This window comes from Medicago sativa, chromosome 5, assembly GCF_051527215.1.
Source record: "Medicago sativa cultivar Bolivia chromosome 5, Bolivia_mono, whole genome shotgun sequence".
NCBI classification, from domain to species: domain Eukaryota; kingdom Viridiplantae; phylum Streptophyta; class Magnoliopsida; order Fabales; family Fabaceae; genus Medicago; species Medicago sativa.
This window is the reverse complement of record NC_140753.1, coordinates 18787767-18800076: the sequence shown is the minus strand read 5'-3', so window position 1 is coordinate 18800076 and position 12310 is coordinate 18787767. Positions and strand designations below refer to the sequence as shown.

The window sequence follows — 12310 nt, the reverse complement described above, 5'->3', positions numbered from 1 at the left end:
TTGCAAGGAAAGTAAAAGGGAAAATAAAGACTTTTATTAAAATAGCAATTGAAATAAACAAAGTAAAGCATGATTGTTTATGGTGGAGAGCTACTCTATTTGTAGCTTTACAATTGACTTAGAAACTAAGCAACTAAAAGGATAAAACGGTAAAGCCGCAACAGGGTAACTTGGCCTTGAAGAAAAGCAGCAAAACAGGATTCTGGGACGGGCACGGCCGTGCCACATGTTGGCACGGGCCGTGCCAAGCTTCTGAGTTGGGGGAATATATTTTTGCCCCGTATCTTCGTATTCTTGCGCTGTATTTTGCTCCAGTCCTCTTTCTTTTGCTCCAAGGCACCTTCCACCATATATTTATTCCTAAAATAAAATAAAATACAATTTGAAGTAAAATATTCTAATATAAAATAAAATGCAATAAAACTAAATCAAATCTAAAATAAAACTAAACTAAATAAGGCAATAAATTATACTATCTATGACTCATCAAACTCCCCCACACTTGAATCTTTGCTTGTCCTCAAGCAAAAGGCAGCAAACATAGCAGCAACAAAGATTGATTTATGGCAACATTAAGAACATAAGTCTCAAAGAAAGGTTTTGTTCCAAGTACACTAATTATAATTCCAAATATTCCTCATGAACCTATTCTACCCAACATCAAGTCTCAAGTGAGTGTGTGTGTGCAGTCCAACCCTTTTCTTGCTCCTGTATAAGACAGATATTATGAGGAATAGGTTCTATCCTTAGTGCTAAAGTAACCGAGAAAAGTCCTTTCTTCATTTCATATAAGAGTGATGGGAATTTTAAAATTAAATTAGATTTAACAATTAAGCACAAGGGGCTGCAGATGCTTAGGGGCTATCTATCCTCGTAGGGAGTCTTCTCGGATGTAATTGTCCTTTCCCCCTAGATTCAAAATCACCCTAAGTAGTGCTGCAAAATTATTATTTGTTTCATCTCCGCGTAGGAAGTCTTTTTGGATGTAATTGTCCTTTCCCCCTAGCATTGATGGATTTGTTTCACTTTAGGTTCAAATTAAGGAGTCACCACCACAATTAGGAAGTTAGGGATTGTCCTTTCCCCCACATGTTGGTGCCATTCTCCCGCCCCATTTAACATTAACAAATTAAAAAGAATATAACAATTAAGAACAATTTGATTAATTTTCCCACACAAACTTATACTACTTTTACTCTTAAGACTTTAAAGGGTCTAAGTTAACACTAAAGATAGAACGTGTTCCTTAAAATACCTATTCATACAATTACTCAAGGATTGCAACCGGGTGCTTTTCTCATTGGAGAATTTTCACATTAAAACAAGATATGGGTATAGCAAGAACACAAGAAACACAAGAAACTATTTTTATGTACAAGAAACAACCTTTAAAGAAGAGACAAAACAAAAAATTTTCATGCCATATTTACATTAAAAACAAGCTACTTAGTCATGCCTCTTGCTATAAAAACAAAACAAAAGAATAAAGTTCAAGGGAGTTTGGGAACATTACGACTCTAGACACTTTATTAGGCCCCCCCCACACTTAGGGGAAGCATTGTCCTCAATGATTCAAAAGAAAAAGAAATTAAAAAGAAGAAGAAGAAATAGAATGGAAGAAAGGGGTGCAGAAAGCTCACAGTGTGCTATAAATAGCAAAAATTGATGAATTTTGGGATCTGTAGGCTGGCACGGCCGTGCCAACCTCAGCACGAGCCGTGCCAACATTCTGTTTCCTTGCCCCCCATTTTGCTTGAAAAACATGGCACGGCCGTGCCAACCTTAGCACGGGCCGTGCCAACCTTCTGATAAGGAGGCTTCAAAAATTTTCAATTTCTTAAATTCTTGTCGAATCATACTTGGACAATTACCTACAAAACAACTTAGAACAAAGAAAAACAAAACAAAAGCAGTTAAAAGCGTGGGTTGCCTCCCACGAAGCGCTCTTTTACTGTCATTAGCTTGACAAAAAGAAAAACATCTTTAAGGCGGGTCAATAAGTCTCCAAGCAGCCACTACTTCAGTCCCTTCCCCTACATTATAAACCTTTAGCCTATGTCCGTTAACTTTGAATGGTCCGGTTTTTTCAGAAAAGATTTCAATAGCCCCATAGGGATAGACCTTGCGGACTTGAAACGGACCAGACCACCTAGACCTTAGTTTTCCTGGAAAGAGCTTCATCCTAGAATTAAAGAGTAGTACAAGGTCACCTATTTTGAAGTCCTTTTTAAGGATATGTTTATCATGCCATTTTTTTGTTCTTTCTTTGTAAATGCGAGCATTCTCATAGGCATCTAACCTAAGTTCCTCTAACTCACTCAGTTGGAGTTTCCTTTTTTGACCGGCTAGTTTTGGGTCCAAGTTAAGGTTCCTAATTGCCCAATAAGCTTTGTGCTCAAGTTCAACCGGGAGGTGACAAGATTTCCCATAAATTAGCTTAAAAGGAGTCATTCCAATGGGAGTTTTGTAAGCTGTTCTATAGGCCCAAAGAGCATCATCAAGCTTACTTGACCAATCTTTCCTAGAGATAGAGACTGTCTTTTCAAGAATGGCCTTTATTTGTCTATTTGAGACCTCAACTTGTCCACTAGTTTGCGGGTGATAGGGTGTTGCGACTTTATGTTTCACTCCATATTTTTGTAAAAGTTTTTCAAAGTGTTTAGAAATGAAGTGAGACCCTCCATCGCTTATGACAACCCTTGGCACCCCAAACCTTGGAAAGATAACCTTTTTGAACAATTTCATAACTACATGTGCATCGTTGGTGGGGGAAGCAATGGCCTCAACCCATTTGGACACATAGTCAACAGCCACCAATATGTATTGATTACCAAAAGAAGAAGGAAATGGCCCCATGAAATCAATACCCCATACATCGAAAATTTCAACTTCAAGGATGTTGTTTAGGGGCATTTCATTCCTTTTAGTAATATTACCGGTGCGTTGACAATTGTCACATTTAGAAACAAAGAGATGCACATCCTTAAAAAGTGATGGCCACCAGAAACCAGATTGAAGTATTTTAAAAGAAGTTTTTTGACTACTGGCGTGGCCACCATAGGAGGAGGAATGACAATGGTGAAGAATACTACTTACCTCGCTTTCAGGGATGCATCTTCTAAAAACTCCATCCGAGCCTCTTTTGAAGAGGTAAGGCTCATCCCAATAGTAGTGCTTGAGATCATGGAAGAATTTTTTCTTTTGCTGGTAGTTCAAGTTAGGTGGTAGTACTCCTGCTGCAAGAAAATTAACAAAATCTGCATACCACGGTGTGTTAGTTTGTGCCAATAAGAAGAGTTGGTCATCCGGGAAGGAATCATCCAAAGGCAACTCATCCTCATTGGGTTCCCTAAGGCGGGACAGGTGATCAGCTACAACATTTTCAGTACCCTTTTTATCCCTTATTTCAATGTCAAATTCTTGGAGGAGCAAAATCCATCGGATCAATCTTGGTTTGGCATCTTTCTTGTTTAGCAAATATTTTATTGCCGAGTGATCTGTGTAAATAATGATTTTTGATCCTACCAAGTATGGCCTGAATTTGTCAATAGCATAGACTACTGCTAATAGTTCCTTCTCAGTTGTAGCATAATTTACCTGTGCCTCATCAAGGGTCTTACTTGCATAATAAATGGCGTGCATCTTCTTATCTTTTCTCTGTCCCAACACGGCCCCAACTGCATAGTCACTTGCATCACACATTATTTCAAAGGGTAAGTTCCAATCTGGCGGTTGTATGATTGGGGCAGTGACCAAAGCTTCTTTTAACCTGCAAAATGCTTTTAGGCATGCATCATCAAACACAAAATCTGCATCCTTAAGGAGCAAACTGGTTAGTGGCTTAGTGATTGAAGAAAAGTCTTTGATGAAACGGCGGTAAAATCCGGCATGTCCTAGGAAACTCCTTACTTCCCTTACTGAGGTGGGAGGAGACATTTTTTCAATAATTTCGATTTTTGCTTTGTCTACCTCTATACCTCGTTCAGAAACTAAGTGTCCTAGGACGATTCCTTCTCTTACCATGAAGTGGCATTTCTCCCAATTCAGCACTAAGTTCACCTGTTCACATCTTTCTAAAACTTTTTCCAGGTTAGTTAAGCAATTATCAAAACTGGATCCATGCACAGAAAAATCATCCATAAAAACTTCCATTATATCTTCAACAAAATCAGAAAAGATAGACATCATGCATCTTTGAAAAGTAGCGGGCAATGTTTTACAAATCGCGTGTCAACTCGGCGAGTTTACCGAGTTTACGTGTTTAGGTGCCCAAAACGTGTTAACTCGGAGGTAAACTCGATTTCTGGTAAAATCGGAAAGTTTGACGAGTTTGACCGAGTTAACTCGAAGTAAACTCGTGTAAAATCGGGCGAGTTTACCGTTTTTGCGAGTTTACTCCTACTTTTTTTTTTATTAAAAATGGCCAATTTGTTTGGCCCATTATTTTCAAGCCCAAATGAAACATTTCTACAACACGTTTCAACCTACTACTGAAGTGAAAGTTTCATATCATTTTCTCAGTCCTCAAGAACAGGGGAGCGGCGAATGAAACGTTAGGTTTCCGGTGGAAAACAAGAAATTCCGATTCCAACCGTTGAAACTCCGATTTCAAACTTCAAAAGGTACTTCAAATTCTGACTCTCTTTTTCCTTTCCTTTATTGTTTCTTTTATCATCAAAGCTTCAAAAGGCATCTTTTGTAAATAGCTGTTAAGGTTTTAATCATCAGGTTTCTATTTCTGTTTCTATTTCTATTAAGTATTAACATAGAATCATAGATTGCATTTTTTTTCTTCTAAATAGCGGTGTTAGTGTGTTACACTGTTACTATTTTAGGCATCTCATGAATTGGTGAATGTGCATTTTTTCTAAATAGCGGTGTTATTTTTTTTTGAACAAAAAATAGCGGTGTTATTGTGCTACTGCTTGTAGTGTTTTTCACTTTTTCTAAATAACTGATTACTGTTTGTTAATATCAGAAGCTTGTTAAAGTTTGTTATTTAAATTAGGTTATGTTTTGTTTTCTAGGTTCACAATCATGGCTTCTGAGGATGGTAATGGTGGTGGACTTGAAAGGAACATAAGTGCATGTGGATCATCTTCTTCATTTAGAGGTAGTTAACTTTGCATATACTTTGCATTTATAATTAAGTCATATTTTGCACTATTATTAGCTTACCAATGTCATGCGTATAATGAATTATATAAAATTTCAATCTTAGGTAAACTCGTACGAGTTTACGAGTCGAGTTTACGAGTCGAGTTTACCTAGGTAAAACGAGTTGAGGTAAACTCTCGATTTGTAAAACATTGGTAGCGGGAGCATTGCAAAGACCAAAGGGCATTCTCCTATAGGCAAAAGTACCAAAAGGGAAAGTGAAGGTAGTTTTCTCTTGGTCATTAGGGTGGATGGGTATTTGGAAGAATCCGGAATAGCCATCTAAGTAACAAAAGTGTGAATGCTTCGCTAACCTTTCTAACATTTGGTCTATAAAAGGGAGTGGGAAGTGATCTTTACGGGTTGCTTTGTTAAGCTTCCTATAGTCAATACACATCCTCCAACCGGACCCGGTGACGGTTCTAGTTGCAATGGATTCATTTTTATCATTTTTAATAACAGTGAGACCACCCTTTTTAGGTACAACTTGAACTGGACTAACCCATTTAGAATCAGAAATTGGATAAATAACACCTGCATCTAGGAGTTTTAAGACTTCCTTTTTCACAACTTCTTTCATGTTAGGATTTAACCTTCTTTGGTGCTCAACGGAGGGCTTATTGTCCTTTTCAAGTAGTATCCTATGTGTACACAATGAGGGGTTTATTCCCTTGATGTCATCAATGGTATAACCTATAGCCTTAGGGTATTTCTTGAGGACATAGAGTAATTTTTCAGTTTCTACCTCATTCAAGTTTGCATTCACAATAACAAGGTAGGTTGAGTTAGGGCCCAAGAATTCATACCTCAAGCTTGGTGGGAGTGGTTTGAGTTCCACCTTTGGCGCCTCTTTTGGTAGAGGGGCTGCTTCTTCTTTCATTAATTCTTCCATGCCCAAACCTTCCATGGGAGGGTTTTCATTCAATAACTCCTCGTAGGCTTTGGCATCTCCTTCTAGCTTTGTACCTGCATCACTAACCAAGCATACCTCCAAACCATCATGTGTAGTTGATGCTAAGGAGCATTCTTTCACACAACGGTCAATTATATCTAACATGCAACAAGAGTCTTTAATGGAGGGATTTTTCATAAGTTTAGCAAGTTCAAATTCAACAGTATCTTCACCAACATTAAATTCCAATTTTCCATGTTTAACATCAATTATAGCCCCAGCGGTAGCAAGGAAGGGCCTTCCCAAAAGTATGTGTACTTGGCTATCCTCCTCTATTTCCATCACAACAAAGTCCGTAGGGACGTAGATTTCTCCTACCTTGACAGGGACATCCTCTATGATTCCAGCTGGATACTTAAGGGAACGGTCCGCTAATTGTAGGGTCATCCTAGTTGACTTAAGCTCCCCCAATCCCAATCTCTCATAAAGAGATAAAGGCATCAAACTGACACTAGCTCCTAAGTCACACATTGCCCTCTTTACTATTTCAGACCCTATGACACAAGGTATTGAGAAACTTCCTGGATCCTTAAGCTTGGGTGGCAACTTATTTTGGATAATGGCACTACATTCCTCCGTAAGGTTCACCGTTTCACTCTCCTCAATTTTTCTTTTTTTTGAAAGAATTTCTTTTAAAAATTTAGCATAGGTGGGCATTTGAGTTAGGACATCGGTGAAAGGAACATCAATGTAGATTTTATTCATCATTTCAATGAACTTTTTAAATTGCTCATCAAGCTTAGACATGACAAATCTTTGAGGGAAAGGAATCTTTGGTTTGAAGGGAGGTGGTGTAACTTCCTCACTTTGTGGCTTCTCACTTTCTTCTTTAGCCATCTCACCTTGTGGTTTGCTAGTCTCTTCCTCACTAGGCTTGACTCTTAAGGGATCTTCTAATTGCTTACCACTCCTAAGTGTAACGGCGTTCATTCTAGGTTGGCAAAATTGAACAACTAGAGAGAGCTGAGCCTCTAGGACCTTGTTGTGAGAGAAGATAGAGTCTACTTTTGATGTAAGTGAAACAAAAGAGTCATTCAAAAGTCTAGTTTGATTTGCAAGCTCTTTGAGCTGCTCGGTTTGGTTAAGAAGATAATTTTCCATTAAAAGTTCAAGATTAGACTTTTGAATAACCTCTTGATCATTAGCATAACTTGGTGGTGTTGTTCTTTGAACCAAGGGATTTTCATTAGGGCTTTGGTCAAAACTTACCCCTTGGTTATTTTGAATAAAATTTAATTGCTCAACACGACCTGGTTTGCATTCACTACATGTTTTACATGGAGATGTAGAAGTAGTATCACTAACATTAAGTTTTTCAAATTTGTGGGCTAGTGCATCAATCCTAGAAGCAAGGTGGTCATAGTTAGAGACTTCGTACATACCTGCCCTCTTTTTGGAGGGTGAAGACTTTGTAGCGAGTTCTTCATCAGTCCATAGAAAGAGATTTCGAGCCATGTCTTCAATCAACGCATAGGCTGTTTCGAAGTCTTTGTTCATTAGAGCACCACCTGCAGCTGTATCAACAAAGTTTTTAGTAGCATGAGATAAACCATTGTAAAAAGTGTGGATGATCAACCATTCCTCTAGTCCATGGAGGGGGCAAAGTTTAAGCATATCCTTAAAACGTCCCCATGAATCATGAAGAGATTCCCCCTCTTTTTGAGTAAATTGAAAAAGCTTTGCCCTTAGTTGGCCAATTTTTGATGGGGGAAGGAAACGGATGAGAAATTCACGCTTCAGTTGGTCCCATGAGGTGATGGAACCAACTCTTAGGGAATGGAACCAATTGAGAGCTTTATCTTTTAGAGAAAAAGGGAAGAGATGTAGTCTCAAGGTTTCTTGGTTTTTCTTATATGTTACGGTGAGCCGCCAAAAAGTTGAGATATGGAGATTGGGATCCTCATCGGGGGATCCCGAAAAATAATTTTGCTGCACCATCTTAAGTTGGGCAGGCTTAATTTCAAAATCTTCATCTTCAACCGTTGGATACACAATAATAGCATATGGCTCTTCCATTGAAGAAGTCACGTATTCTTTAAGAGCACGTCTTTCAGCCATGTTGGTATTATTTTTATGCTTTCCAAGAAGTTAATGATGAAGGAAAATAAAAAGTTAAAAATAGAAAGAAAAGAGAAAGAAGAGAGAATTCTAATAAAAAAAAGGTTAATTAAATTAGTTAACTCCCCGGCAACGGCGCCAAGAACTTGATAGGGCCAAACCGCAAGTGCACGGCCTATCGAAGTAATAGTAGTAAGTAGAGTATCGTTCCGCTAGGGAGTTGTTCAACTTAATTAACTTTTAATGAATGATTAGAGGAGAGAAAGTTGATTAGAAAGAGTTTGATTGCTGAAGGTAAAAACAATAATAATAAAGGGCCTTAGGATCATTGGTTCATCTTAATAACTAATCCTTCACTAGACAAAACCTAAACTTCTAATTTCATGGTTTACACACTAATTTCTAAAGACCGGTTTCCCTTAGCCCCTCACCTTTCCGATGAAAGTCCGGTGAGAGTTTACTTCTAGTAACCAAGCCTATTTCACTGACATGATTACTAGAAGATGCATAGAGGATTGAAACTACTCTTTGTCTCAATAGTTGCAAAGACTATTTCACTGTTTTGCAACTATTGTCTAGATTCACTTGTTCCAACATCAAGACTCCGCTCTCGCTTTATGAATTGATGTTTGGGATGATGGATTAACGATTATCAAACCCTCCGCTTTCGCTTCCACAGTTTGATAATTGTTAATCCACGTTAAGACGGTGAATCTAGATTAGAAATTAGGGTTACATAGAAATTAGGGTTTAGTCATGTTTTGTTTAGGATTGAGTCATTAGACTCCCCAATAATCCTAAGACTAAGAAGTCTACTCACTCATGTTCATCGTAGACATGGAGGAAGAAGAGAGAAATATGGTAAAATAAATTGCAAGGAAAGTAAAAGGGAAAATAAAGACTTTTATTAAAATAGCAATTGAAATAAACAAAGTAAAGCATGATTGTTTATGGTGGAGAGCTACTCTATTTATAGCTTTACAATTGACTTAGAAACTAAGCAACTAAAAGGATAAAACGGTAAAGCCGCAACAGGGTAACTTGGCCTTGAAGAAAAGCAGCAAAACAGGATTCTGGGACGGGCACGGCCGTGCCACATGTTGGCACGGGCCGTGCCAAGCTTCTGAGTTGGGGGAATATATTTTTGCCCCGTATCTTCGTATTCTTGCGCTGTATTTTGCTCCAGTCCTCTTTCTTTTGCTCCAAGGCACCTTCCACCATATATTTATTCCTAAAATAAAATAAAATACAATTTGAAGTAAAATATTCTAATATAAAATAAAATGCAATAAAACTAAATCAAATCTAAAATAAAACTAAACTAAATAAGGCAATAAATTATACTATCTATGACTCATCACAAGCCAAGCAGAAGCTGGAAGATTGGTTGAATGGAATAGAAGAGAATACTGGAGATGTTGAAGTTCTTGGTACTTGGGTGAAGAATCCACTCAGTATCTGAGGCAAAGAACCTGATGAATTCCTGCCTAAGGAGCTGCATCTGATTATTCCTTCTGAGATCCTGGAGAAGATTGATGCACCTAACCTGGCTCTAGCTCAGGAGAACAAGGTGCTCAAAGAAGAAAATGACAGGCTTGAAACAGTGCTACTAGAGCAGAAGCTGAAGATATCAAAATTGGAAGCTGATATGCAAGAAGCCAAGATCAGAGAAGACAACTACAGAAAAGATATGGACAAGAAGTATGCTGATGTTCAAGAGCTTCTGAAGAAGATTTTAGAGAAATAAGCCAAACCCATAGTTGCACACTTTTAGCTTATTCTTTTTGTCTCTTTAGGCTTTTAATATTCTTTGATCATCTCTGCTTCTGATTTAGTTCTTTTCGCTTCTGATATTATAAGCTTCTGAATTCTTCTTGCTTCTGAAAATCTTTAACTGTTTATACCTTGCGTGTTATTATTTGCTTTGATAATAATGCTTGCTATGCTTGTTTATTTAATCTTTGAAGATGGTTAATATGCTTTAAAATAATTTGAATTATGCTCTGAACCTTTAATCTTTTGTTTTTCTCATCTCTTCTTTTTGTTTATGTCTTTTTGCTAATGACAAAAGGGGGAGTATATTTGATAGTATTTAAAGGCTCTGAGCCCCATTAATAATATTTGAAAATTTTGAAAAATTTCTATCTTTTTGTTTTACCTTTAAAAGGGTGTATCAAAAAGGGTGAAGTATCAAATTTCAAATAAAATTAATTGAACCATTCTTCTTATCTATAAGTCAATTCTTTCAATTTTTTTTAAGCTCTGATATTATTGTGCGAAAAATGAATTTAATTAACCTGGGTAGAACTTAGGGGGAGCTTACAAACCTCACCTTAAGTAAACTATCAGACTCAGGGGGAGTTAGAGCTTACAAACCTCAGACTCTGAGCTTACAAACCTCAGAAACCCCAAAGTCAACTCGTTAATTAGATTAACAACAATTGACCAATTTTAAATACTATTGTTTGTCATCATCAAAAGGGGGAGATTGTTGGAACAAAATGTGTTTAACAATGAACCGCAAAGAGTTTTGATGATAACAAGGTATTAAAAATTGTAAATTGGACTAGCTAATATTTGTTCAAGTGTACAGGACCACAGTTAAAAAGTTACTTCATTAATTGGTTCTGAATGAGCAAATAAAGAGCAAAAGAAAATGAAGCTTAGATGATTCTGAAGGCAATACGCTCCTGAAAGTAAAAGCGCTCCTGAAGTCAAGCTGCTCCTGAAGAAATAGTGCTCCTGAAGACAAGAGGTCCAGAAGCCACATTATCAGAAGCTGCATCAACAGAAGCTGCATCATCAGAAGCTGCCTCATCAGAAGTCATTTCACCAGAAGCTGAAGATCAACTGGATTTGCAAAAGATTCAAAGATTGAAGAATCTACATTGCAAAAGCTGTCTATTGGATTCGAAAACATAGCAGAAAACTAGTGGAACATTGCAACGGTCACTTCAAAGGTGTTTGAAGGCATGTGCTTGCAACTTTGGACGAAAGCGTTGACATTGTACCTCTGTACGAACTGTACAACCACCTTCTCCACTACTCTGTTTTGTGTCCACGCTACAAGACAAGAAAACAGCTTCAGAATACGGCTTCGCCTGCAAAGATGTTCCTTTGGATAAGGAATGGATTTCAAATTTGTTCTTCATAAGACAACAACCAAATCAGGCAAAGTATCATTGGTGAAAGATCAAGCTTCAACAACGACTCTTTGGTGTGCTGGCAATTTCACAACGTCTCTTTCACACCTCTATATAAAGGAGTGAAGACTTAGAGTTTTGGCAATGCAAGAACGCTGAACGAAAGACTCACAACATTTTTACAAGTGCCAAACCTCTGCTGAAATTGTTCTGCATTCACTTAGAATTTCTGTGTCTCAAAGTCATATCTTAGAAATTCTTAAGTCCATTGAGTCTGTATCTGATTTATATTGTGAGCACCTCTGATTGTATATCAAATGTTCAACCTTAAACAATTTTCTGTGTAATTTTGTTTAGTTAGGAAGTCTCTTGCAGTTGTGCTTGAGCAGGAAGTCTCTTGATTGTGTTCTTGAGCAAAGGAAGTCTCTAGCTTGTGTGCTTGAGCAAAGGAAGTCTCTTGCTTGTGTGCTTGAGCAATTGTAATCAGATATTACTCTTAGTGAAATCTCCTTGGAAGTGCAAGGGGGACTGGACTACTTCCGGATTGTGGAAGGAACCAGTATATTGCTTTGTGTCGTTCTTCTTCTCTATCTCTGTTTTATTCCGCTGCATTTAGATTCTGATCATCACTTCAGAAGCTGTCTCACTTAGCTTCTGATCAGTGTGTTCAGTTTTTAGGAGAAACGAAGAATTTTTCAAAACACAATTCAACCCCCCTTCTTGTGTTTTTCTCACCTTCATAGTGCACATTGCAAAAATTGGACATGTATTTTGAAACGGATGGAGTATGAAATTATGTGCTTTTTCTATAATATCTTTAACCATTTATTGTTTCATTCTATTATTTCTCTCCACAATAAATAGATAATGATATTATTGACAAACCAATAATTAATGTTGTATTGAAACTTGAGAGTGACAAGTACTAATGTGAATTAAAATTATTCTTCAAAAGCGACAAATATTGTGAAACAGATGGAGTAGATGTAAATTGTACTAA

General features: G+C 37.4%; 1 non-coding gene across 1 annotated transcript; it reads left to right on the top strand.

The window, feature by feature from the left end:
- The first annotated feature begins 7694 nt into the window (after positions 1-7694).
- On the top strand, positions 7695-7801 carry LOC146920762 (small nucleolar RNA R71). Its single transcript, XR_015013021.1, has one exon. It is a non-coding gene; the product is annotated as a small nucleolar RNA R71 (small nucleolar RNA).
- The last annotated feature ends 4509 nt before the right edge of the window (positions 7802-12310 follow it).